This window comes from Sminthopsis crassicaudata, chromosome 1, assembly GCF_048593235.1.
Source record: "Sminthopsis crassicaudata isolate SCR6 chromosome 1, ASM4859323v1, whole genome shotgun sequence".
Taxonomy (NCBI): Eukaryota; Metazoa; Chordata; class Mammalia; order Dasyuromorphia; family Dasyuridae; genus Sminthopsis; species Sminthopsis crassicaudata.
The window spans coordinates 113,466,849-113,493,930 of record NC_133617.1 but is presented as its reverse complement, the minus strand read 5'-3'; the positions used below and the strand labels follow the sequence as shown (position 1 = coordinate 113,493,930).

General features: G+C 35.7%; 1 pseudogene; it reads right to left on the bottom strand.

Annotated features, from left to right (window-relative positions):
- Nucleotides 1–2,138: 2,138 nt before the first annotated feature.
- Nucleotides 2,139–3,713, bottom strand: LOC141552838 (SAP30-binding protein pseudogene; annotated as a pseudogene).
- Nucleotides 3,714–27,082: the final 23,369 nt, after the last annotated feature.

Below are 27,082 nucleotides of genomic sequence, written 5' to 3'. Positions count from 1 at the left end.
GCTCAAGAAAGACTTCAAGGCTAGTGTCACCAGCCTGCATTCAATTCAATTAAATTCAACAAGCATTTATTAAGCATCGATCCTGCACAGGGCAGGAGAGACACAGAATTTAAATAAGAAACAGATCCTGTTTTGTTGGACTTTAAGGTCCTGGTACAGGACAGGAAGACAATTTTGGCTGGGTTGCCAATGGTTTTACATTATTCTTCCTTTGCAATATGAAGAATATGAACTCTCCATGTAATTAGATATTTAATTTAGTTATTGAATGAATGAATGGATGAATGATCAGAAAATAACTCATCAGATATGGTATCTCATGAATTTTGCTTGCAGGCTTTAAGAAAACATCACATAATGACTTCATTTTGCTTCAGTTCTGCCCTTAGTCTTGTTCTGTCAACATTCTTTTTAAAAAGTGGTGTCAGGCACTGAAGTGTGCTGGGATTGGAGTCAGAGGGCTTGGGTACAAATTATTCATTACTTCTTTGCTTACTGCCTGTGTGACCTCAGCCAAGTTAATTAACCTCTGAGGCCTCAATTCTCTTAAGAATTGTTTGGATAAATGCAGAGATGGCAGTTTTTTTACTCAAATTTTCAGTTTGAGACAAAGTTTGGAGGAATAGTTACCATGTTTAGCCACACACATATATACATATATATATATATATATATATATATGTGTGTGTGTGTGTATACATATATACGCATTTATAATACATATATGCATATATAATTCTTCCTTCCAGGGATGCCAGTTGTTAAATGCTAACTAGTGAAGAAGACTTGGTTTGAGTCTTCTCTCTGAAACAAAGATCACAGTGAATAAATATTTATGAAGTACCTACTTAGCTCTGGAGATACAAAGGAAAATGATAGTCACTCTTTTCAGGGCTTTCATAATCAAATGGGGGAGAGGGGAAAGACATCATGTACATAAATGTGTACAAGTAAAATATATACAAGATTAATTGGAAATAATAGGAAATAATAGAAGCATCAAGGCAGATAGAGAAAAGCTTCTTGCAAAACTGTAATTTTACCTGAGATATATGAGGGAAACCCAGAAGTGGACAGGAGGGAAAGCATTCCAAATATAGTAGATAGCCAGTGAAAATATCCACAGTAGGGAAATGGAATATTTGTGGGGGGGAAAGCAAGAAGGCCAGTATCACTAATCACAAACTATGTGTGGGTGAGGTATGAGACTAGAAAGATGTGTGCATATGTGTGAGAACATGCATGGGTTATAAAGGGCTTTAGAGTCTAACATGGGATTCTGTATTTGATCTTGGAGGTGACAGGAAATTTACTGAGTTGAGGGTAACATGGTCAGACCCATGCTTTAGGAAAATCACTTTGACAACTGAGTAGAAGAATGGGGAAAACTTCTGGCAAGCAGACTCATCAACAGGCTATGATGTGATGGGGCCTGCACCAGGTTGGTACCAAGATCAGAACAGAGAAGAGGGAATAGATGAGAGATGATGCAAAGGTAAAATCAGCAGACTAAGCAACAGGCTGCATATGAATGGGTCAGAGGGAGTGAGGAATTGAGGCTGACATCTAATTATGAGCTTAGGACTTGGGAGAATGACAGCATGGTATCTGGAGGAGGGAGAATTGGGAAACTGAAGATAATGAATTCAATTTTGAACACACTGAGTTTCTGTTACCTATAGGACATCTACTTCATGTTATCCAGTAGGATAAAATTAAGAGTTTACAGAAAATACTGGGGCCATCTAGTCCAATTCCTTCACTTTATAGAGGCGAAAAATATGGTCTATAGGAGTTTTGCCTTTTTCAGGGTCATAGAGGTGATAGAGCTCAGAGTAACTCATATACTATGACATCATAGCCAGCATTCTTTTCCCTGTATTATACAGTCCCCTTGGCTATACCTTTCTGCTAAGTCCCTTAATTTTCAGTATCCCCAATCTAAGATCAGAAGCAGGTGTTTCTCTGCAATGTTGGAGGCCATTTCCTTACATGGCATTTTCTCCTTATTCAAGTCCATGTGTAAAATTATGTGAGTTACTGGGGATAGATAAAAAGATAAAGGCATATGGCCTGCCCTCACAGAGCCTTTACTCAAAGGGTAAGGGGGGAAAGCATGGAAATATGACACATTCAGAAAACAGACAATACTATTTAATAACTACAATGCAGAACAGAATTAGAGCATAAAACATACACAAACATATTTTAAATTGTGGAAAATAAAGACCTGAAATAAAATGCAATTCTAATCCTATTTCATACATTTACTAGTTGTTTGAACCTAGGCAAGCCACTTAACTTCTGCCTGCCTCAGATTCTTGATTTGTAAAATGGAGATAATAATAGCATCCACCTCCCAGCATTTTTGGGAACTTAGAATGACAAATTTGTAAAGTGCTCTGCAAACTTAAAGCACCATATAATACTATTTAAAAAAAAAATATTAGTATTATATCCAATTCTTGCAATTTTACTATCCTGATAGGCATAAGGATTCTTCTGGATGACAGAACAAGATTCTCTTACTAGGACAAGAAAGAGGATGTTTTTTTAGGGATGGGAAGCTTTTGGAAAGTCTTAGTCCAGTGAGTGCATGTGGTAGTGCGTCCAAGGCGGGATTCCACACCCAAGGCTCTTAGTTGCGGCAAGGTCCTGGGGTAACTGTCCCTCAACAACAAGTATGCTCAACCATGTATCTCTCATTGCTTGGCTTTCTTCACAATGGTGCCTACAGCTGAAATGACAGTAGTTTTGGAGCCACTAGCGCTGGTTGTCACTGTGACCACGGCTGGCAGGGGAGCTGTTGTGGTAAGGATTGTAGGCTGGGCAATCGTGGTCACTGGGATAGCAGAATCCCACTTACTCTTTCTCTTCTGAGCATCTGTAGCCCCAGTGCTGGACGCTGTGCTGGCTGAGGTGCTTGCTGTGGCTATGGCATTACTGGTGGTGCCCTTTTTGGTGCCTGTCACAAACTCAATTTTTGTTCTCTCCTTTTTGGCTTTTTCCAATTTGTCCATTTCAATCTTCTGTGCTTTAGCTAATGCTTCATAGTAAGAGTCCTCAGACCATCCATGAGGATCAAACATATCCTTGGGATAATTGGTGCCAAGTTCATCAATGGAACAATACTGGATAAGCTTCTCATAGATACTGGGATTCCGAAATTCCTTCTTTCTCTGAATGATGTAGTTCATATCCATCCCTTCCTTTATTTTCCGCTCATACAGTTTCTGTATCTTGTCCTGGAGGTGATTGGAGCATTTGCCAGGTGGCTCTGGGGGAATTTTAATCTCGTCAGGAGACATGTTCCTGACTCTCTCAGAGAAGGAAGCAACCAGCTCCTGAGGGTCTCTCTTCTCCAGTTCTGCAAACTCCTTTAGGGCATCAGCCTCGGGCTTTTCAGTCTCTGAATCGTCATCTTCCGACAGTCTGCTGTTTTCTTCGTCTCCTTCTTCGAAGCCATCCTGATCTCCCTCAAATCGAGAAAAGTCATCATCTCCATAGGCTTCAGACACTAAGCTGCCTTTTTCCTCTATTGCTATCACACTTGCAGCCGCTTCCACTCCGGCCTCGCTGTCAGATTCGGGTTCCGAATCCTCCGCATAAACCGCCAGCGACGACAGAACGTTCTTCTTACCAGCCATCTTCCTTCCGCCCTCCACCACCTGTTCTCCCGAAGGACTCTGGGACGCTGCTCACTATTAACAGAGTGTTCGCCTTCGGTAGGAAGTTAGACGTCACGCTCACCCTTGTTCTCCCAGCGCCTGTGCTCCCAAAGAACGCTGGGAAGCCGTTTTTTTTTTTTTTTTTTTTCTTTTCATAAGCCGCCCCGCCCAAGCACACCTCCTGAAGGACTCTAAGGTCCTGCTCACTAATGAGGGAGTGTGCACCCCCTGCAGGAATTTAGTCTCACCCCCTTACTTCCTGCTCTCCCATAGAGAGCTGCAACCGCTGCAAAGGATGCCGGGAAGCTGCTTCCTTGTTTCTGCTCCCCTACCTCCCAAGGAATGTTCTCCTGAAGGATGCTGGGAAGCTGCTCCCCTACTCCCCAAGGCATGTTCTCCTGAAGGATGCTGGGAAGCTGCTCCCCTACCTCCCAAGGCATGTTCTCTTGAAGGATGTTGGGAAGCTGCTCCCCTACCCCCCAAGCATTTTCTCCTGAAGGATGTTGGGAAGCTGCTTCCTTCCTTCTGCTCCTCTACCCTCCAAGTCATATTCTCCTGAAGGATGCTGGGAATCTGCTTCCTTCCTTCTGCTCCCCTACCTCCCCAAGGCATGTTCTCCTGAAGGATGTTGGGAAGCTGCTTTCTTCCTTCTGCTCCTCTACCCTCCAAGTCATATTCTCCTGAAGGATGCTGGGAAGCTGCTTCCTTCCTTTTGCTCCCCTACCCCCCAAGGCATGTTCTCCTGAAGGATGCTGGGAAGCTGCTTCCTTCCTTTTGCTCCCCTACCCCCCAAGGCATGTTCTCCTGAAGGATGCTGGGAAGCTGCTTCCTTCCTTTTGCTCCTCTACCCTCCAAGTCATATTCTCCTGAAGGATGCTGGGAAGCTGCTTCCTTCCTTTTGCTCCCCTACCCCCCAAGGCATGTTCTCCTGAAGGATGCTGGGATGCTGCTCACTATGAGAGGGCTTGCCAGAAGTTAAACATCACCTTCACTTCTTCATTTCTTTCCTCCCTGCTTGTTATTCTCCAGGCACGCCTCCAGCCCTTGCCACTTTCTCTATTCTTTAGCTTTACCGTTTCCTTACTCTTAAGGTCTAGCTGGAATCAAATTGTAACTGATTGGGTCAAATGAATGGATAATCGCAGATTACTACCTCAGTGCCTGGCAAATAGTAGGCATAATACAAATGCTTCTTTCCTTCCTAAATCCGCCACTCTTAAATGACTTTGATTTAATTTTCGTATTTACTTCTCTGTACATGTGATTTCCCTCTAGAAGAATGTAAACTTGGTGGCAAGAAATGTGAAATTCTTTTGTCTTTGTTTCTTTCCCCTTCTGCCCCTCACCCACAGCTGTGATTCAACTGATTCAATTGAAAGCAATTGAAAAATTTCAAACAAATGCTACCTTCTCCACGAAGTCTTTGGGGGTCTCTTTCACAAATGATTTTTCCTTCTTTGGACTTGGACTCTTCATTGTATTTCTTTGTAAACGCTAATAGTTCTTTGTATTATATACACATATATCCCCCTCTTCCCTGCCCCCCTTTGAATTTAGATTGTGTATTTTATTTATTTTTAATTTCCCCCCATTTCCCCCCACAGACCTGTGTATGAAGTAGGTATTTAGTAAATATTTGTTGATATACAGGAGTATAAACAGGAGTGCCCTTGGCAGGATTAATGAGGTTAAAAGATGAAGTCTATTTTAGTATTGAATATCTCCTTATAGAAGGTATAAACAATATGGTTGATGATATTTGAGACTTTGTTCTAGGACTGACAACACTGTTTTGATAGTGTATGAAAGAATAACTTTGTTCCCTGTACTCCATTGACCAGATTCAAGGATTTGAGGATTTCCCCCCTCCCCCCAGGCTGGGATTAAGTGACTTGCCCAGGGTCACACAGCTAGGAAGTGTTAAGTGTCTGAGGTCAAATTTGAACTCGGTCCTCCTGAATTCAGGGCTGGTGCTCTATCCACTGCACCACCTAGCTGCCCCTGGATTTGAGGATTGTTAAGGAAAATTCCCATACTATTCCCATTAAGCCAAGCTGAAAGGAATTGGATCAAATTGAGCTGATCTAAATGGATAGGAAATAAAGGAAATAATGAAAGTGTGATCATCAGGAGTATGGATTATGGAGCAAAGAAAGGAAAGCTGGAAAGTCTTAAATTGGAATAGATTTGAAAGGAAATATAATAAATTTGATTTGGGTTATGGTGAATTTTAGGTACTTGTAGAATATATAATATGGCTTGGGATGCTTTAATATGATTTAGGATTCTTTGGGAGAACAGACCAAAGAACAGATGAATAAAAAAATCATAGGATCACAGAATTACAAAATTGTAAGAGATAGAAAAACTTTAGAGTTTATCTTACATTTTTTCAGAGAAGGAAACTGAGGTTTTGACAGTTTGTGTTTAAGTTCACCTCCTTTCTGGAAGAACTGAGAATAACATTCAGGTATCCCAACTTTCCAGAACTGAGGAGTCTTTAGAATATGGCATTAGTAGCCTTAGAGTTCCAGTGTTTTTCCCTATCTCCATGACCCCATCTTATCCTTATTTGTCGAAATATTTAATTGTATTTCCTATTATTAGCATTAGTTTTATTGAAGAAAATAAATCTTTGGAATCTTTCATTAAATATTTAACTAATTAAAAATAACTTTTTATCTTTAAGATATGCAAAGATAGTTTTCAACATTCACCGTTTCAAAACCCCATGTTCCAAGTTTTTTTCCCTCTCTTCCCCTCAGCCGCTTCCCTAGACAGCAAGCAATACAATGCAAAACATATGCAATTCTTCCATACATCTTTCTACATTTATCATTCTACACAAGAAAAATCAAATCACAAAGGAAAAAAAATAAGATATAAGAAAGAACAAAGCAAACAACAAAAAATGATGCAAATACTCTTTTGTGATATCCACAGAGCAGATGGCTCTATCACAACCCATTGGAATTGGCCTGAATCACCTCATTGTCAAAAAGAGCTAAGTCCATCAGAATTGGTCATCACATAATCTTGTTGCTCTTGGTTCTAACCATTTCATTCAATATCAGTTCATGTAAGTTTCTCCAGGCCTTTCTCAAATCATCCTATTGATGGTTCTTATAGAATAATAATCTATTGTTATGGGCCAGAACTCTGTACTTGAAACAAGGATTCTTACAAGGTGTTAACTCAGTGGAATTGATAAGACAATGGTTATCTAGTTTAGCATGGTGATTAATAATTCTCTAGTTCAGTACATGTACTTAGTACTTAATATAATTCCACAAGATTCACACCTATGACAATGTAATTAGAATAGAGCATATAAGCTGGGACAAACTCAGCCATGGTCAGAGCCAGAGAAGACAAGAGAACTGGAGGTGGGAGCTCAAGCTCTCAGGGCCAAGGACACATTCATTCCATTTTCATCAGCCTCATGGTGGCTGGCCTGTCTTCCTGCTCCCCCAACTGAGAGTAAACACTTCAAGAAAGCTAGCTGGGCCCCAGGCAAGGAGGTAATAAAGAATTTGGACTTTTAACACCTGGATATTTTTGTGGTGATTAATCTACTGAAAAGAAGGTTGGTCCAGAGATCTCCAGAAAACCAACCTGAACACTACATTCTATAACATTCATATACCATAACTTATTCATACTTTCCCCAACTGATGGAATCCACTCAGTTTCCAGTTTTTTGCCACTACAAAAAGAGCTGCTACAAACATTTTTGTACATGTGGGTTCTTTTCCCCTTTTTATGATCTTTTTGGCATACAAACCCAATAGAGACAGTGCTTCATCAAAGAGTATGCAAAATTTGAGCATAGTTCCAAATTGCTCCGGATGATTGGATCAGTTCACAATTCTACCAACAATGTATTATTGGTATCCCAGTTTTCTCACATCTCTTCTATCATTATATTTTGGGTATCTTCATTTGGGTATTTTTCATTAATTCTCTTGTAATTCTTTACTTTTTGTTCTTCCAAATGAATTTTGTTATATTTTTTTCTATGTCTGAAGAAAAATTTCTTGGCAGTTTGATTAGTATGGCACTAAATAAGTAGATTAATTTAGGTAGAATTGTCATTTTTATTATATTAGCTCAGCTTGCTTCTGGGCACTTGATATTCTTCCAGTTGTTTAGACCTAACTTTATTTGTGTGGAAAGTGTTTTGTAATTGTGTTCATATAGTTCTTGGATTTGCCTTGGCAGGTAGAGTCCTAAATATTTTGTATTATGTACAATTATTTTAAATGGAATTTTTCATTCTATCTCTTCCTGCTGGATTTTATGTTGGTAACATATAGAAATACTGATGATTTATGTGATTTATTTTGTATCCTGCAACTTTACTAAAGTTGTCAATTGTTTCTAGTATTTTTTTAGGATTCTCTTAAGGATACCATCATGTTATCTGCAAAGAGTGATTGATAATTTTGTTTCCTCATTACATACTCTAATTCCTTTAATTTCTCTTTCTTCTCTTATTGCTAAAGCTAACATTTCTAATGCAATATTGAATAGTAATGGTGATAGTGGGTAACCTTGTTGCAAACCCTGATCTTACTGGGTATTCTAGTTTATCCTTATTACATATGATGCTTGCTGATGGTTTTAGATAGATGACATGATCATTTTAAGACAAACTAACCAATTTTTCTGTTTATGAGTGTTATGTTCAACACTGAACTTCAATGTTATGGAAGACACAAAGAAAGTCATTTCCTTTTATTGAAGTAGAAAAAGTTAGTGACTTAGGTTTAAATCTACTATCTTTTTCTTATGTGGATATAACCAAGTTATTAAATCTTACTGTTCCTTATTTTCCTCTTCTTTTAATGTAATGGTGAAGCAGGTACTGTGGAGCTCTTACAGCTTAGCCAGATTTCACTATGCCAAGGTTAAAAGCTGCCACCTAAACCAGTTATCCTGATTTTATTCCTTTGGATTAACATTCTGGAAGAAAGAATGAAGCTGATGACTATGCAAGTCTGCCTTAATTAAGTCCAATTTACTTGCATGTCAAGATATCTATGATGTCATTTCTCCTTTTTGAAAACAAAAGGGAAAAAAAAAACAAGAAGAGTGATGAGGATTGGACTAGGTTCCTTCTCCCTTTAGTTCCTATGAACCAGTGAACTGATCCATGGATACCATGCATTCTCTCTTTTGACAGGTACAAGCAGAAGTAATTGCATCAGCTAAGTAGTTGCCATGGTTTTATGAATGTTGGCTTTGGAATCAAGAAGACCTGAGTTCAAATGTGGTCATAGATACTTATTAGCTATGGGATACTGTGAGTCATTTAACCTCAGTCTGACTCAGTCCACCCAGACTTGTTTAAATATGTGGTTATTTATCCTTTGTTTTCAGAGAGGACCAATGACATCACAGGATATCTTGACTTGTTCAAGAAATGGATTTAAGCATGACAGAGTTGCTCAAAGTTATTAACCTCACTAAAAAATGAAACAAGCATGATTTATAAATCTTAAGATGATATATTCATGCTAGCTATTATCATGCTAGCTATATGTATCTGTCTCACTAACTAGGAATATTTAAAAAAAAACCCACTGAGAACAAGATAAATACATTATTCTGTTAGAGGGGCTAATGTAAATGTAGAAACTGAAGAAAAATAAAAGAAAGGAGCAAAAGACTGATTTGGAGCTTTGCTAGCTATTACTTCAATAATACCAATACTAAGCTATGGTCCAAATCACTCCAAAAGCTTTAAGTTTTTTTTTTTTTTTTTTTAATTTTTGCTTTGATTTAGGTTGTTGAATTTTCTCTTTTCTCTTCATTTCCCTCTTCATTCTCCCTTCCCCTCCTCCCTCTCCTTTCTTTTTTCTTCTTTTTCATTTTTTTTCCTTTTTTTTGTGAGAAGGGAAAATAAGAGAAAAGGATGGGCGGCAGGGAGAAGAATCAGAGAAAGCCCCAGGGTTAGCTGGATATTTTCCAGAAGAAAAATGATAAGAAATTTATCATCTTGACAAGTTGGGGTGGTTTTCTACCCTCTACCTGGACACCTTACAGAACTGGGCCATCCATCAGATTTGGGCAATGATTCAGAAAGCGGTGTTCCTTTTCATATCACCAAGAAAAGTGGTTTCAACAACATTAGCTATTAGATCCTGCTAGGGTGATTTCATAGTGGTTTTATCTAAGTTATGAAAATGAAATAACACCAATGCATCACTAAGTTGAGATTCTCGCCAAGCCCTCATCTGTCATGTATCTCATTTAGATCCGCAGGGAAAGCAAGAGGACCAGTACTGACTTGATTTTCACAAAAGTTTTCCCTGAACAACGGACCAAAGTTGGGCTGTGTGGTTGTTAATAACAAGTTTATCCTTCTCCACAGGACAGCACCAAATGGCCCTGACTCAAAATTGTGACTGGAAATCAGGAGGTGCAGCTGCCAGCAATTACTATGGGTGTTACTGAATTACTTGCCACAAACTGGCCCTCAATAAAGTCCATTTAAAACAATGATCCTGTAAAGAGGAAGCTTTTGTAACACTTTCAAATGTTTCAAATGTTAACCTACTCCTCAACTGCTTTCCTAATTGATTTTTTTTTTCCTCCTCAGATGTTTTATTTCATTTCTGGTCTATAGTCAAAAGTCAGATCAATATTGTTTTGCTTTCAGTGTTACTAAAAGGAACATCTCTGTATACTCCCAGTCCTTTTCCTTTTCCTGGTGCATAGCAGGCACATAAATAAATTCTTGTTCTCTTTCCCTTTTATTCCTCCCCCTTTTTAGTTATGGTCTTTTGAAATTGAGCTCTGAATTGTCAGCTTCATTTATCCAGTGATGACAATTTACCTCTGAACAAAAACAAGTTGTATAAACTCAAAAGTGGACTCACATCTTTGATGTTTAAAAAAAAAAAAAAAAAAAAAAAAAAAAAGGACCTCAGAGAGAAGCTAAAAACTTGAGAACAATAAAACTCATCTAATAAAATTAATAGTCAAAAGGTTTTGTTTCAATCCAAATGCACTGCTCTATTTGGAATGCTATAATGCTTTAACAAAGTCTCAGTAGGTAATATATATTGTACTTAAAATGCAAAATTATAAGTAGGAACATTATGTAAAAATTAGAAAACTTCTATATAGCCTATAGACTGGATATTGTGTAACACTTTAAACTAATGCAGCCATCAAATCTAAGCCATATAGATATTACAGACAGACTCATAATTTATATGTTCACACAACCCTCTATCTACATGATGACTTTGCTCCAGCTGGCTCAGAATCCAAGACTGTTTTGGCACTGTCATTTGGACTGATTCATAGAAGAAGATTGGAGACTATTGTGCTACTTTAAATGGATGGCCCAAATATCAGAAGTGAAAGAATAATCATTTTTCCAAATTTTCTCTTCTCTTTGCTTCCTGAAATGAGCTAAATAAAAAGATCATCAATGATAGTGATCAAAATGCACAAGGAGGATGAATAATCTTTGTACTGTAAAGGATAGAACCACATGGCTTTCTTGTCAAACCATAAAATTTCTTGGCAAAATCCAAAATGAGAAAGGAGGAAGTAAGAGAACATCTAAGCTATTCTTACAGGAAACTTATTGACCAGTTGAAGTCACCTTGTACAAATGAATTTCATCTTCAGGTATTAAAAGAACTGGCAACTATAATTGTTAGTCCATTGTTTGTGAGCTTCAAAAAGTTCTGGAGAATGGAAGACATAGTGCAGAAAAGGAAAATATTGATTTTGAAAAACAAAACAAAAATGGAATCTAAAAATTATAGCACAGTGAGCTTGACTTTCATTCTTGTCAAAATTTTAAAATAAATTAAAATTCAATAAATTCTTTAAAAATCCAATTATTATAAAAAGAATATCAAGAAAAGGAAGCAGTGACAAAATGATAATTATAATAGGTAACATAACACTTGGGATATTTATAATTTAATTTGATTCTAGTAACAAATATTTGAAATAAGAGCTATTATTATCCCCATTTTACAAGTGAGAAAATTGAGTTTCAGAGAGATTAAGTGACTTGACCAAGGTCATGCATGGTAAGTTTCTGATGTGAGATTATAACTTCATGCCTCTAAATCTTGGATTGTATCCAATTATTATATAAGTACATAATTATTTGGTTATATGATCAAAGAAATGTACATTTCATTTGTCTAATCTTTGGCATATCATTAAAAAAAAAAACATTTCATGTAGTTCTATGGAGGTGTATGGTACACACCACTTGGAGAGGTGTGTACTATGTGATACTGTGGGGATTAGTTTAGTGAGGATTGGATTAGTGAGGATGGGTTTAGTTGTAGTTGAATATATAGTGGTTAATAATCCAAGACACAAATTGTAAAGAGATCTGTAATGGTATGTTCAGGAATCTGTGCTTTGCCTTACTTATGAGGTATAACGTTCTTTCCCTCTAGAGAAAGACAGAGATAATATTATCATTAAATTTATAGATGACATAGAGCTGAGAGATACAGCAAACTCACTGAATTAAATAAAAGTTCTTGACAGGAAAGAACATAGAAGAAAATCTCATTTGATAAAATGTAATAATCTTACATTTGTGTTGAAAATCAATCAACATGATACCAAGTCTGGAGTCAGAGGATCTTATTCAAATCCTGTCTTTGATACTAATTACCTGTGTGATCTTGGACAAGTCATATACACATTATCTGTGGATCTGTTTCCTCTGTGTAAAAAGGAGTCAGAGTAAAGGGTTTCCGTGGATTCTTACAATTCTAAGTCTATGATCTATGCAAATTATAAGATGAGGGAAGCATGAACAGACTGCTGTTTGACTTGCTTTTTAGTGGACTGTAAATTTAATGTGAAACAAGAATGTTATATGATAACCAAAAAGTCAATGAAATCTTATATTGAGAAATAGATGGTCAGGACAAAGGAGGTGAAAGTCCTACTGCACTATTCTTCAGCCAGACTTTATGTAGATCGTTTTGTTCAGATCATGGCAACTTTTAGGAAGAATGGCAACCATGGTGGTAAAAGGATTATAGTTTTTATACTGGAGAAACCTAGGGGAAGTTTCAATTTAGAGAATTATTATTTGATAGAAAAAATAGATTTTGGAGATAATGCCTAATGGAAAGAATGCTTCACTTGGTATTATTGACTTGTGTTTAAATTCCTGTTCTGATCCTTAATATCTCTGACTTTTGGCAAGCTAATTAACCTCTCTAAGCCCTGGTTTCTTCATTTATAAAATGAAAAGATTTGATTACACATTTAGTAGGTTTATTCCAGTTCCAAATCTACAAATCTATGACTTCATCTTCTTACCCCCATAAGACAGAACATCTTGAAAATTTGAGGTCTGTTTTTTTTTTTTTAAGATAATGATTTCTTTATCACTAAAAGTTCGCAAGCATAAATTGTAAGATGATGAAATTGTCAGATGTTTAGAGAAGGATCTTATATTTGTAAAGTACTTTAAAATGATATAGAAATTATATTATTATTTTGTATGTATATGTATATCCATATATATGTAGCTTATATATGTATATTTATGTGAGTTTGCATATCTCTCTCTGTGTATATATGTATATACATACAGATACACATACATGTTATTCTTTTCACCTTTCCAAATGAAAATTCTTTGAGAGCACGGTTCCCCTGTTCTTACTCTTAGTTTTGTATTCCTAGAGCCTAGCATAGAACTCGGTAAACAGCATTTGATGGCTTCCTAAAATCATAGCATAGAATCATTCTGATGTCCCTTACAATATTATAATTCTATGAAGGAAACCAAGGTGGCAAAGGGGAGAGCAGAAATGAAGTGTTGCTCAAATTTCTGGGACAGAGAAAAATCATGCTGGGAATAATATTTTGGATAACATTGTTCTTCTCCACACCCCCTGGTCCAGTCATATTGACTTTCTTGTTTCTCATGCATGATGCTCTATTTATCATCTCTATGCCTTTATACCGATAATAATTAATATTTCTCCCCTGTTACCTCAATCTACTAGTTACCTTCTAGATAAAGCTCAAGTACCACCTTCTGCAGGAGACAATTTCCTTTTCTCCTTTGGACAATTCATGCATTTTTGTATTTGCTTTATATATGGAGAGAGGTAAGTGATACAATGCTGGACTTGGAGTCATAAAGCTTTAGCTTCAAATTTGGACTCAATCACAACTAGCTATGTGAACTTGGGCAAGTCATTTAACCTCTGTCTGCCTCAGTTTCTTTAACTGCAAAATGAAGATAATAATAGCACCTTCTTCCAACAGTTGTGAGGATAAAAAAAAAGATAATATTTGTGAATCTTTGCAAACCTTAAAGTTATGTGTAAATAATAACTTATTATTATCTGTGCATGTATTCCTCTCCTTCAAATGAAAATTCCTTGAGATCAAAAACTTTTTCAGATGTTGATTTTGTGTTTAATAGATAGTAACTGCTTAGATTAGTGCCTAATAGATAGTAAGTGCTTTATAGATATTAATTAATATTTGGGAAGCCTAATTAAACAATTATATTTGTAGAAAGTATTTCTGGGTTGAGACTTTCTCATAAATCAAGATTAAATAATTACATTAAAAATTAATAGATTGTAGGGTACCAGATTCATGCTTATAGTCCTATACACTCCTCCTTACCTTAATCTCTATGCTTTTTCATATATTTCTCTTTCTTACAATTTATGAAATAAATTCATATTCTTAATTAACTACTAAATGCATAGCATCATGATAGGGCCTCAGAATATAGAGATAAAAAATAGTCTTTGTCCATTGCAGAGGTTGACAGATCCATATTAAAAAGTACAGTTATTAGGAATAAAAATATTCAGTACAATTCCAGGGTACAATTTTTCTCCCCTTGGTCCCTCATCAGTTGAAGAACAAAGAACATTAAGGAGAGTTAATTTCACAGGGAGGTGGCAGAATGGGTTCACATCTGGACTTAGCTACTTACTAGCTGTGTGATCCTGACCAAATCACTTAATCTCTTTTGTCTCAGTTTCCTTAACTGCAAAATGGGGATAAATAACTATACTTATCTCCCAGGATATGTAAATGTAAAATATTCTGCAAAATGTAAAGTACTACACAATTATTATTATTATTATTAATTATAATATTTACTCATATTAAGAGCTACCCAGACCTGAAATGAAGGCTTTTGAATTTTAAGTGACATTGATCTCAACCAAATCTCTAACATTTATTATATAAAATTAGAGAGGTCAAAGAATCAATGATGGGGAATTTAAGTGACCTTAGATGGCATTACCTATAATACTGTTATTTGGTAACTGAGGCCTAGAGAGTTTGAGAGATTTTTCCAGGATCACATAGATAGCAAGTATCAAAATCAATATTATTATTCAAGACTCTGACTCCACATTGAATCCTCTTTTTACTCTACCAGATAAGAAGCCCTATTATGCAAGAGACATTCTTCACAATAATATAACCCAGAAACTTAATTTTAAAGTATAATAAAATGTCAGGAAGATGGGATAGGCTGAGGCTGGCTTGACGTAGAGAGTACTTATTAATCAGTTTGTGCTGTGGATCAGGTCAGGAAATCCAGTTGTGAGGATTAATGTCTGCACAGAAACACTGCCGCTTGGCCTTGTAGATGGCCTAAAAGGAAGATACTATGGTCAAATGGAGGGAAACAGCAAGATATAAGGTAATTAGAGGAGAAAAACTGCACTAACAGGGAGAACCTTGAAATCAAAGGGTCAAAGGATTTTCAATTTAGGGAATCTTAGATATTATCTATTCACTTTACAGATAAAAAAAAACAAAACACGAGGCCTAGAGAAATTAAGATACTTGCCCAAAGTCACACAAGCATTAGAAGTTGAACTGGAATTCCATCCTCAATCTTCTTACTCCGAATTCAGTATACTTTCCAGGGTACCATGCTATGGAATTTGGAAAATGTAGAAACCCTTAGATATAGTCCTATAATAATAGTTATAAATCGTGGGGATATAATCCAACACTCCATGAAACAATAATTTAAGGTTTCATATGTGATGACTTTATGATTCAGAAAATCATACTTCTTAAAGGCCGTATACTATCATATTCTTACATTAAATAGACTTGTTCTATTTGACATATAGACTTGCTTTGGGATATTGGGAAATTTGGAAGTGTTTTTCTTAAATTGAAAATTCCCCTAAAAGAATACAGTCCCTTTTGTTGCCTTTTATTTGATATCTCATTCTGTTTCCATTTGTTACTGTTGAAGACATCCAAGCCAAAGAAATGGTAAGGAGAAACAGGAATATACACCATAAAATTGGCTTTGGAAAAGAATTGTGGCTCACTGAAAGGGCTGAATATAAAAACAATTAGCAATCCATCTAACAAATTGGCTCTGACTTTATTTGAAGATAATTTCATTAGTTTGTGAATTGTTTGGCTTACTTCCTGGGAGAATGAGCAAAATGTAAATAACAAACACTTAAACTTTGGCAATAGTGAATGCAACAGAAATCAGAATATAATGGGAAAACATTTACTCTGTACTCAGTTACTAATAAACACAGTATGTCACATCTTCATTTTTTCGAGTTCTTGGACAAAGATTACATAAAATGGCTCACTCAAATATAAATGTCTTTGTCTAATAACATCTTTCATTATTTGCTCTCATTTGACCTAATTTTATTCAACTTCCACAATCTCTCTCTCACATCTATTCTACTTTTTATTATTTTGATCATGGGAAATATCAATAGATATGAACATTGACTCATATAATGAAGAAGAGAAAGAGAAAACTACATATGAAACTTTGCTTCTTTATATTTCAAATTTAATGTCATAGTTTCAACACTATTCTGCTTGTCTGTCTCTTATGAATTTTTAATGATTCATTAGTCCTATTTTCTTTTCCTTCCTTCTTACTCCCATTTTCAAAGTGCCACTGTCAATGCCCACTTCACCTCTTTTTTTTCCTTTTTGCATTCCCATTATTACAATTCAAGTTCTCATTTTTATAATCTCTTATCTGAAGTACTGACAAAGTCTCCTACCTGGTTTCCATTTTCGAATGATCACTTCTACTAGATTAATATTTTTAATAATTAACATCTCTGATACACATATTTGTATTGCTTTGTGGATATGTCATTTATAGGTACAGATCAAATTCCTTTATAGGCAACACCCAGATGTTCCTGTTCCAAATAACAGTCATAGTTATTGCTTTAAGTTCTGTTGGGCTAGTGAGATACAGTAAATCAAAAGAGATCTGGTCTGTTCAATTATTCATCCATATTGAAAAATCAAAGGTATTTGCTGATTTTTAAGTTTAAATACTCACAGTGGAAAATTAACAGTTAGGTCCCCAGAGATAGTTGAAGCTTCAGCATGGCCCTGGTGCTCTCACAAATTTGTTGTGACAATCTTCTCCCCACCCCATGAAGGTACTCAATTTCCAGTAATATTTTTTTCCACCAATCAAAAGGGTTTTAAGCAACTTTGCCAGGCTTGAACCCTGGGATACATACACATACATAAACACACATAATATATGTGCGCATATATGTGTATATATATATATATATATATATATATATATATATATGCATGTTCACATACATACAAACAAATGTATCTTAGAATCTATAAACAGATAATGAGCTAAGTCTCATTGTCTACTTGGAACAAGTTGTTTTAGACCTTGAATTTGTAAAAGATTATTCACTCATAATCTGCAACAAATATATTAAAAGGAGCATAATAATAAGCAAAAGTAAATTCAGGCTAACAAGTGAATGAGCTCATATACTCTTTCTCTCTTTCCAAAGAAACATTGTGAATTGAAGGAGTGGGGAACAGGTGGGAGGCTTAAGGACTCTTCACCTGGCAGACTGAAAAGTCAGGATGCTTGCACTACTGCCATCAGACAAGGGAGGAAAGCCAACTTTCAGGAAAGAGGAAGAAGGTCCGTTTACAGTTTCCTCCTCCAGGACTGAACAGCTGCTGAGAATTGGTAAATGTTTCCTTTCTGGAGCACCTTCAGAATAAGGAAAAGGTGCCAAAAGGATAGATAAAAGAAAATGATGTAGTCATTAAAACAAACTCTTTCTGGCTAAGGAAAACAGATGGTGGGGTGGAGAAGAAAGTTGGATGTATCCATACCCTGGGAAGGCCTGTAGACAACCTTGTTGACTTATTTAATTATCAAAGAAAATCCAAAGCAGTACAACTGAGCTAATTCAGGCTTGGCTAGTTGGAAAGTTATAACTCTCTGTCCATCATCTGGGTAAACCAAATCTGGGTAAACTTAAACAAGTGGATGGCACTGAATGAACAGGTAAAGTGGGAGATTATTCATTTAAGAGAACACACTCTTATGGGAGTATTCTTAGGCACTTCAGTGCCTTATGAAATTAGGTTGGTTCATTGAATCAAAATTTCAGAGTAGGAAGGGCTCATTTCTCCTAATCCATATCTGAAAAAGGAAAACTCATAATAATACTTCTAACTAATGTTCCTATATTCTTTGACTGAGGACTTTCAGTAATAGGAACCCAATGTGTTCCAAGACCTCAGTTCATGTCACTTTGCAGAAGCTCCAATTATTATGAATGTATATTGTTTTTCAATTAACAAATTAAGCATAAATTTACCTCTTCATACTTTTTGTACTTTCTGCTTTTCTTCCCTAAAGTTATGTAGAACAAGCCTAATCCCTCTTCCATTTAATAATCTTTCAAGTGCTTGAAAATAGCATGTTTTACCTGAATCTTCTCTACTTCAGACTGAACAACCCCAGTTCCTTCAAACAATCCTTTTGTGAACATGGATTCAAGGCTGTTTTGCATCCTGGTCCTTCATATCCTTTGGACTCTCTTCAATATACCAGCTGGTTTCCCCACATTGGGTTTCCCAGAACTGCATGCAGCACTCCTGGTGTGGTCTGACCAGTACAGAGCTAAGTTGCCTTACCACTTATTCTTGGAAGCTAATTTTTTCAATGCAGACCAAAATGTCATTAGGTTTTTTTGGCTTCCATATCACATTTTTGACTCAGCATTTTTTCCCCAGGGGGTGAAAAATTGTTATTTAACTAGTCCTCCTCCCATCTGGAGCTTGCAAAATCATTTCAAAAAATTAAAGTAAAACTTTACATTTGTCCCTGTTAAATTTCATCTTATTTGGTTTGATCAAATGTTTTAGCCTATTTGTTTTTTGTGTATTCTGACTCTTATTCACTGGCATTAGCTATCTCTCCCAGCTTTATGTCATCTGTGAATTAGCATGCCTCCTTTGCTTTCATTAAAGTCTCTGATAAAAATATTAAGGCATCAAATGGCCAAGTATGGGTTTATGGGTCATTTGCCTAGAAATCTCCTTTCAAGCTGACAAACTATTAATGACTAATCTTCAAATTAAGTCATTTAATCAGTTCCAAATCCATTTAATTGTTCTAAAATCTAGGCCATGTTTCTCCATTTTTTCCCCCATAAAAGTAGTGTGAGGATAATATGATAAAATTTGGACAAACTCTTCCTATGTCATTCTCCCTGATGACCTAACATTTTAGTAACTCTGTCACAACAGGAAATAATATTAGTCTGGCATGACCTATTCTGCTGAAGCCATGCAAACAGCTTATCATTACTCTATCCTTTTAAAATATATTTACCAACTATTTATTCAATTATGACTTCTATTGCCTTCCTTTCTTCTTTTTATCTTTATATCTCTGTTTCTCTTTTAGATTAGAACACTTTGGAGCAGCTAGGTGGCACAGTGTATGTTGCATAGAGCACTAGGCCTGAAGTCAGGAGGACATGAATTCAAATTTGGTCTCAGACACTTAACATTTCCTAGCTGTGTGATCCTGGTCAAGTCACTTGCCCCCAGTTGCCTCAGGGAAAAAAATTAGAACACTATTTATCCTTTTTCAATCTTGTAGCACCCGTCTTATTCTCCATGGACTTTCAGATATCAGTGAAAATGGCTCAATAATCACATTGGGCATGTTTTTTCAGCATTGTAGGCCTAGGATTCATTTGAATCCAGGTTACATTTAATCAAGGGCAACCTGAATCTCTTCTTACTATATATGTCAGCTCCCAATTACCCCATATTTTTGTTTTTTTCTTTTCTAATTTAAAGATAATTTTCTTTCATGGAGAAGATCTTTTTTTTGTTTTCAATTATCATTCTATCTATTCCTTCTCTAATCTTTCTTTTTCCCACTATAAGCTAAACCCACAAAAAACAACCCACCAGCATTTTTGCACCTTATCTTTCCATCATTCTCAGCTCATTCTGAAATTTGGAATCCCTAACACTATTAAAATTACAGTTTTATTGATATGCTTTATTTTTTACATTGCCAACATTTCCAAATAATCCCACTCCCCTTTCCCTCCCAGAAAGCTTATAAAAAACAAAAAACAAAATGTATCAGCAAAATGAACCAACTTATTGAAAACATCTGATATTGTGTATAGTGCTCCCACATCTCTCTCTCCTCATCTCTGTAAAAAAAAAAGTCAGGGGAATGCTTTGCTACTACTATTTCATAGTATTCAAGGTAGATTTTTGTTGTTATTGTGGTTATTATTTCTATTTTTATGGTTATAGTCACTATATTAGTTTACTTTTTCTGTTTACTTTCTTTTGCATCAATTCAAATAAGTATTTCTCTATTTTTCCACATTTTTGTATTAATTATTCTTTTTTCTTTCTTTTTTTTTTTTTTGCTGAGGCAATTGGGGTTAAGTAATTTGCCCAGGGTCATATAGCCAGGAAATGTTAAGTGTCTGAGGTCAGATTTGAACTTAAGTCCTCCTGACTTCAAGACTGGTACTCTATCCAATTAGCTGCCCCTAATTATTTTTTATACTCATGTAGTATAATTTGTTCTGTCATTCTCCTATCAATAGGCAATACTTTGTTTTCAGTTCTTTCCTAATATGACTTGATATTAAAAATATTTTGGTGTCTAAATGAATATTTGGCCAATAATCTATTAGATTATGAATTCCTCTAGGATAGGGAACTGTCTTTTGTTATTCTTTTTAATCTCCATGCATAGAAAAGTACTTGGTATATAGTAGATGCTTAGTAAATATTTATTGATTCACACACTGAATAATTGACTATATATAGGGTTTCTTTTGATTATTGATATCCTTGAGTTATATGTATAGTAGTAGGGTCTCTGGGCTCAATAATATTCAGTCATTGTCTTTGCAGAATCCAAAATTGTTTTCTAAAATTGTGAAACCAATTCAAAATATTAATAATAGTTTCAGTGAATCTATCTCTCTACAAACCTTCCTGCATTGACTATTTCAACTTTCATATCTCTTATTAACCTATGTTTATTGTTTTTATTGTTCTATGTTCTCTCTCTCTCTCTCTCTCTCTCTCTCTCTCTCTCTCTCTCTCTCTCTCTCTCTCACACACACACACACACACACACACACACTACTAGAGTTAAATGATTGCTCAGGATCACAAAACTAGTAACTGTCTGAGATCATATTTGAACTCAGGTCCTCTTGACTTCAGGGATGATACACTTATCTACTGTACTACCTGCCTGTCCCTGTGCTATACTTTTATATTGATTCAGTTATTAGCTCTTATTTTTTATTCTTTGACTATATCTTTTAAAAATTACAGTTGTTTGATGAGTTTTCCATGGAATACTAGTGTCCTCTAAAAACTAATTTTTTTCCTGCTCATCTTTGTTTTTGTTTTTTTAAATTTCACAATTATATTTTTAAGAATTTATGATATGTGGATTCTATTCAAAAAAGCAATATGAGCAGAAATAAAATATAACTGTGGTAACAAGGATGAAAAAAGATTATTAGACTGAGAAATGATCAAGAAACTCAAGGAAATAGTGAACTTTGCAACCTCACTTTCTCACAAAGAGAGAACCAGAAGCTTGTAGGCACTTGGGGTAGATAAGATAAATAAGTCCAGTTTGGTAATACAATCGAAGGTAGGTCTCCCACCTCAATGACCGTGGGAAACTAGGGAAACCTGGACCTGACATTTATGTATAGAGAGGGCAGGGAGAATACAATCCAGTTTTGGATTTAGCCAAGGATGCCCAGGACCTGCATCTATGCTGCTCTGATGCCAAAGCCAAGCTTTGGGTTTTTGTCCTAAGAGAATAATATCAGAATGTACCCTAGATCTTAGGGTAATGCTAATGATCACCCCAGGTTTACTATGGTTAGAGTCACTCCTAAGGTCCTTGAGAAACAATGATCATTTCTTAGACCACAATTGAAGCAGATTAAGAACCAAAGAAGATTTCAGTATTTCTCCCAGAACTATACAGAGCCCAATCCCAACAAAGTTCTAAATCAGAAAACAAGGCTAAAAATGAATAAACAGAAAAAGAAATAAATGATGAGGAAACATTATTGTTACATGGATATCCGAGGCATAAATTGAGAATATAATAGTACCATGTCATCTACCAGCAAAGCCTCAAAGAAAATCACAGATTAGACACAATTTCAGCTAGAATGTGTAGAAGAAATAAGAATAGATAATATTATGAATGCCATAAAAGCTCTAGAAGTAAGAATGAAAGAATGAGATGAAGAATAATACCTTAATATAGATAGTGAAAAAGAAGCTCTTTGAAAACAAGATTCAAGCAGATAGATCAATGATTCTTTGAGAGGAAAAAAATAGAACAAATTCAAAAGACTAAAAATTAAAAAAAAAAATCAAAGACCTAAAATTAAAAATAACCCTTACAAAATTGCTGAGGCAATTGAGATTAAGTGACTTGCCCAAGGTCACACAACTATAATTAATTTATCAGAAAAAAATTGAACACTCCTTCAATGTATGTATTGTACAGTCATCTTAGTTGAGTCCAACTCTTTGTGACATCATTTGTTGTTCTCTTGGAAAGTACACTAGAATTGTTTGTCATTTACTTCTCCAGATCATTTTTCAGATGAAGAATCTGAGACAAATGGGGTTTAGTGACTTGCGTGGAATCACACAGCTAGTGTGTGAGGCCAGATTTGAACTTGGATCTCCCTGACTCCAGGTTCAGCACTCTATCCATCGCATACTGAGCTGCCCTAATATATGTGTATGTATTAATACATTTTATAATCTACTACTGGATTATTGATACTAGGTACATTATAAAATACTTTCAAAAATAGAAATCTAAATGGGGCTTGTCCTCTTCAAAAAGTACCCCTTCTTCTTCTTCTGTGGTTCTTAATCTGTATTCTAAGAATTAAGGTTTTAAAAATATGTTGGTAACTGTATTAACTGTATTTATATCACTAGTTTCCATTGTAATTCATATTATTTTATTTTATGCATTTAAGAAAATTAGTCTGATAAGGGGTCAATAGACAGCCAAAAGAGGTCTCAGATACACACACACACACACACACACACACACATACACGCTGATTTTTTTTTAGCTTCTTCTATAAAAATGTCCCTATTCTATGTCTGATTCCAACAAGACCTGATGTCTTCTGGATGGCAGCTAATAAACATGTAAATCTATGAATGTCTCAGTAATTTTTCCCTTTCACTTCCATAATATTTATGTTTTCGTAGGGGCCTTATCAGCATTAACAGCACCAAAAAAAAAAAGATAAAAGCATGTTTGAGAGGCCATTCCATCTATCCTGGCTACTGAACAGGACTGCAAGGGTGACTTTCTGATTTATTCTGCATCCTTATATAAGAGAGATCCAGAATCTAAATGTTTATACAAATGCATAGCACTTCTGGATGTGTTCTTCTTTACATGTAAAGCCCCACACCTGTAGCATATTGCAAAGCAGCTCTGGGGAGGCTGGTTTTGAAAGGGCTATTTAATCCTGAGCCAAAACTCATTCTTTCTCCAGTGCCAGGTTCATCCTTCCTAAGCCTCAATAGACTGTCTAAATTTTGTCAGCCTCATGGTTGGTTTCCTTTCCCTCCCAAGCCTTCTAGGCTAAGAACAACATGTTTGTAAGAATCCTTCCCAATGAGCCTGATGGGGCTTGTTGCCCAACATGAATCTCCATGGCCAGTGACAACAGTTATATGGTATGTTTGCTTTCTTTCATTCTCAACATGTGGCATCACTCAGTATAGAATGTGGAAAAAGCCCTGGCCTTTAAGTCAGAAAAATCATGTGCTAGTTCTGCCACTAATTCATTTCTATCTAAGAGATTAGATTTAAGTACTAAGAAATGTTTTCTCTATTTATTTACTTTATTTAGTTGCAGGAATGTTTAACCTGTTCTCCACAAACATTTAAAAAATATTTCCTAGCTCAATACATTTGACTTTCTTTGAAATTCCATGGATTTTATTAAAAACAAACAAACAAAAACAAAATATTATTTTGAGAAAGGGTCCATAGACATCACCAGATTGCCAAAGGAATCCATTATAAAAAAAATAAGGAATGTGAGTTCTAGAGGATTAGACCATATTTATGATGAGCACTGCTATTCTGGCAAAGTAATAAGGGAATGTGTCTTGTTAATGCTGATAAAGCTACCCTAGGATTTCAATGAATTTAGCAGAGCTGAATTCCTCCTTCTAAACTGATATAATGTATGAAAGGACAAGAGAATGTAAAGATGATGAAATAGCAGTAGAAAATCTAAGTTAAAAAAAAGGAAAGAATATAAATTAGGCTCAGGACTTGTGTCAAATCAACTTTAAATAAATTCTTTTTCCAGATTACAGTGTTCTTCCTTTTTTTTTTTTTTTTGTAGCCACCTTAGTACTACTATAGAGTCTTGCACCTAACTAGAAAATGATACTTGATTGATAGTAATAATAATAAACATTTTAAAGGTGCTTCATCTCATTTGGTTTGAGACTTGATGGTAGCCAGAGAAGAAGCTAGGAGTTGAAGATGAGGAAAGAAAGCAATAGTTCAGGCATGAGAGAAAGCCAGTGAAGACATGGAGCTAAGAGATGATGGGTTCCATGGAAGAAAATGCAAGGGAACCAGTGTCACTAAATTTGAAGAGTGGTGGAGTGTGAGGTATAAGAAGACTGGAAAGGGATAAAGTGGCAAGGTGATGAAGATTTTTAAAAGCCAAAGTATTTTATATTTGATCCTAGAGATGATAGGAACTACTGGAATTTATTAAAGAGGGTGGAGATGAGGTGGAGTGGGGATCAATTTGGCAACTGAGTTGAGGATGATTTAGGATGGAAAGAGCCTTGGAGATAGGGAAACAACCAGCAGGCTAATGCAATTGACAAGGCTTGTAAGATATTATAAAATAATCAAGATACTTTAAGATATTGTATCAGGATCATGACAGAATCAGGGAAGAGATAGGGATATATAGGAAAGAAGTCATTAAGGTACAAAGATAGCCTACCATTAAAGAGACTGAGGAGTCTAGGCTATTACCTGTTTAGGTGACTGGGAAGATATTGGCACTAATGGGGATGCTGATTTCCTTAAAACTCTTGAACTTTATCTGCAGGGCCATACTTTTTGTAAGTAGTGCAAACTTAGCTAGGTAATGGATATACTAATTAAAAAGCATTATAGAATGGGTTTTTCCAAAAGAAGAAAAATGAAATCTGGTTAGATTTAAGCTTTTTGAGGTTTTTTCATTTGTGTTTTTTGTGTTCCTAAAGCTTAGCACTACTTTGTGCCTTTATTTATTTATTTATTTATTCATGTATTTAAATAATTCATTCATTTGTTTGTTTATAACTTATCTATTTACCTGTTTATTTTTTGCCTAACTTGGACCCTCTAATAGAAAGCAAAAGAACTAACAACATCTCTGCCACTTATGACTTACAATTTTAAAGTCTTCTTGGAGGCACCAAGAGATTAGCATAGATAATACACCAAAAAAGCTGAACTTGAACTCAGATCTTCCTGGTTTCAAGCCATCTCTTTATCCCTTAAGCCTAAGCCATCACCTCTTGTTTTACTTTAAGAGGAAATCCTCCCTAAATCAGGATTTTGGCCAGTGCTACATGCTGAGACAGGTGCTGTTTGTGACTAAATGCATTATATGAGTCAATGGAAACTGTTGGTAGACTTTGAAGAAAGATCATTTCTCTTCCCTTGCATTCTTTTCCAAATGAAATTTGAAGATGTTGGCTGAAAGCTAGAGCAAGAAATAGGGACTTCACCATAGGAACTGTCCTTTATATAGAACCTTTGAAACAAGAAACCCAGCTTCTTTTAAATCTTGTCTGTGAGCTTGAATTTGCAGACAAGGTAAGAATATGAAAAAAGTCTTGAGAGATAGTCTTTCATTCAACAAACAAGCTCAATAAAAAGTTCATAAACAGAGTTTATTCAAGAGCCAGTGCATAAAATTTGTTTCCTTAGGGAAGAAAGGTTTTCTTAGATGAAGAATAAGTAGCTGCTGTCTTCCTGCAAAACTAAGGAGGGAAATTTGCTTCCTTTCTCAGTCCTCTCAACAGCTTTTTAGCAATTTCTCTTAAGGTCTTTTTACCAGTGGACTCTTTATCTAACAATATAAGCTAATTTATCTAACAAGATGAGCTTTTGCCATCCCTGGCCTAGAATGACTTAATGAGTCACTTTTATCAAATAATACACACAGCTAAACATACACACACACACACACACACACACACACACACACACACACACACACACACAAAGCTAAATCCAAAAGGAGTAATAGAGTGGCACTGGGACTGGTTAGCTATAATTAAGGCAAGGAAGGCAGTTCCCAAATGAGATGGCACAGGGACAGTGCCCATTTTGCCTTTGAAAAACACTGATTATCAGGAGATACTTGGGTTCAATTTCTGCCACTGATATATCCTGGCTATGTGTCCACGAATAAATTGCTACTTTTTTCTATAGCTCAGTTTCCTCATCTGTAATAATGCTTGCAGTAACTACCTGACAGGTTGTTATGGGATTCCAATAAGACAAATGTCAAACACCTTATAAACACTAAAGTAATATACAGAATTCAATTATTCTTGGAGGACTATGGTGCTATTTAATTTAATAAACATTAATTCAGTGCCTCATATGAATATAATTTTATATTTTATACTGTGGATTAAAAAAAATGACAAAACCAACCTATCTCTGCCTTCAAGGAGCTTACATTCTATTGAGGGAGGGAGGATAGGTTACAAGGGTCACACAGGTAGGTAATTGCAAAGTATACATACAAAGTATAAGGGAGAAGGAGGAGGAAGGAGAGAGAAAAGGAGAGGGAGAGGGAGAAAAAGAAGGAAAAGAAGAGGGAGAAAAAGAAAGGAAAAGAAGAGGGAGAGGAAGAGGGAGAGGAGAGAGGGAGGAAGAATACTTCATTATTCCTAAAGTAGCTCACTCTAGATCTTGGATGCCTTCTGAAAACCAAGCAACTTAAAATCAGACTTAGTGATTATGAAGC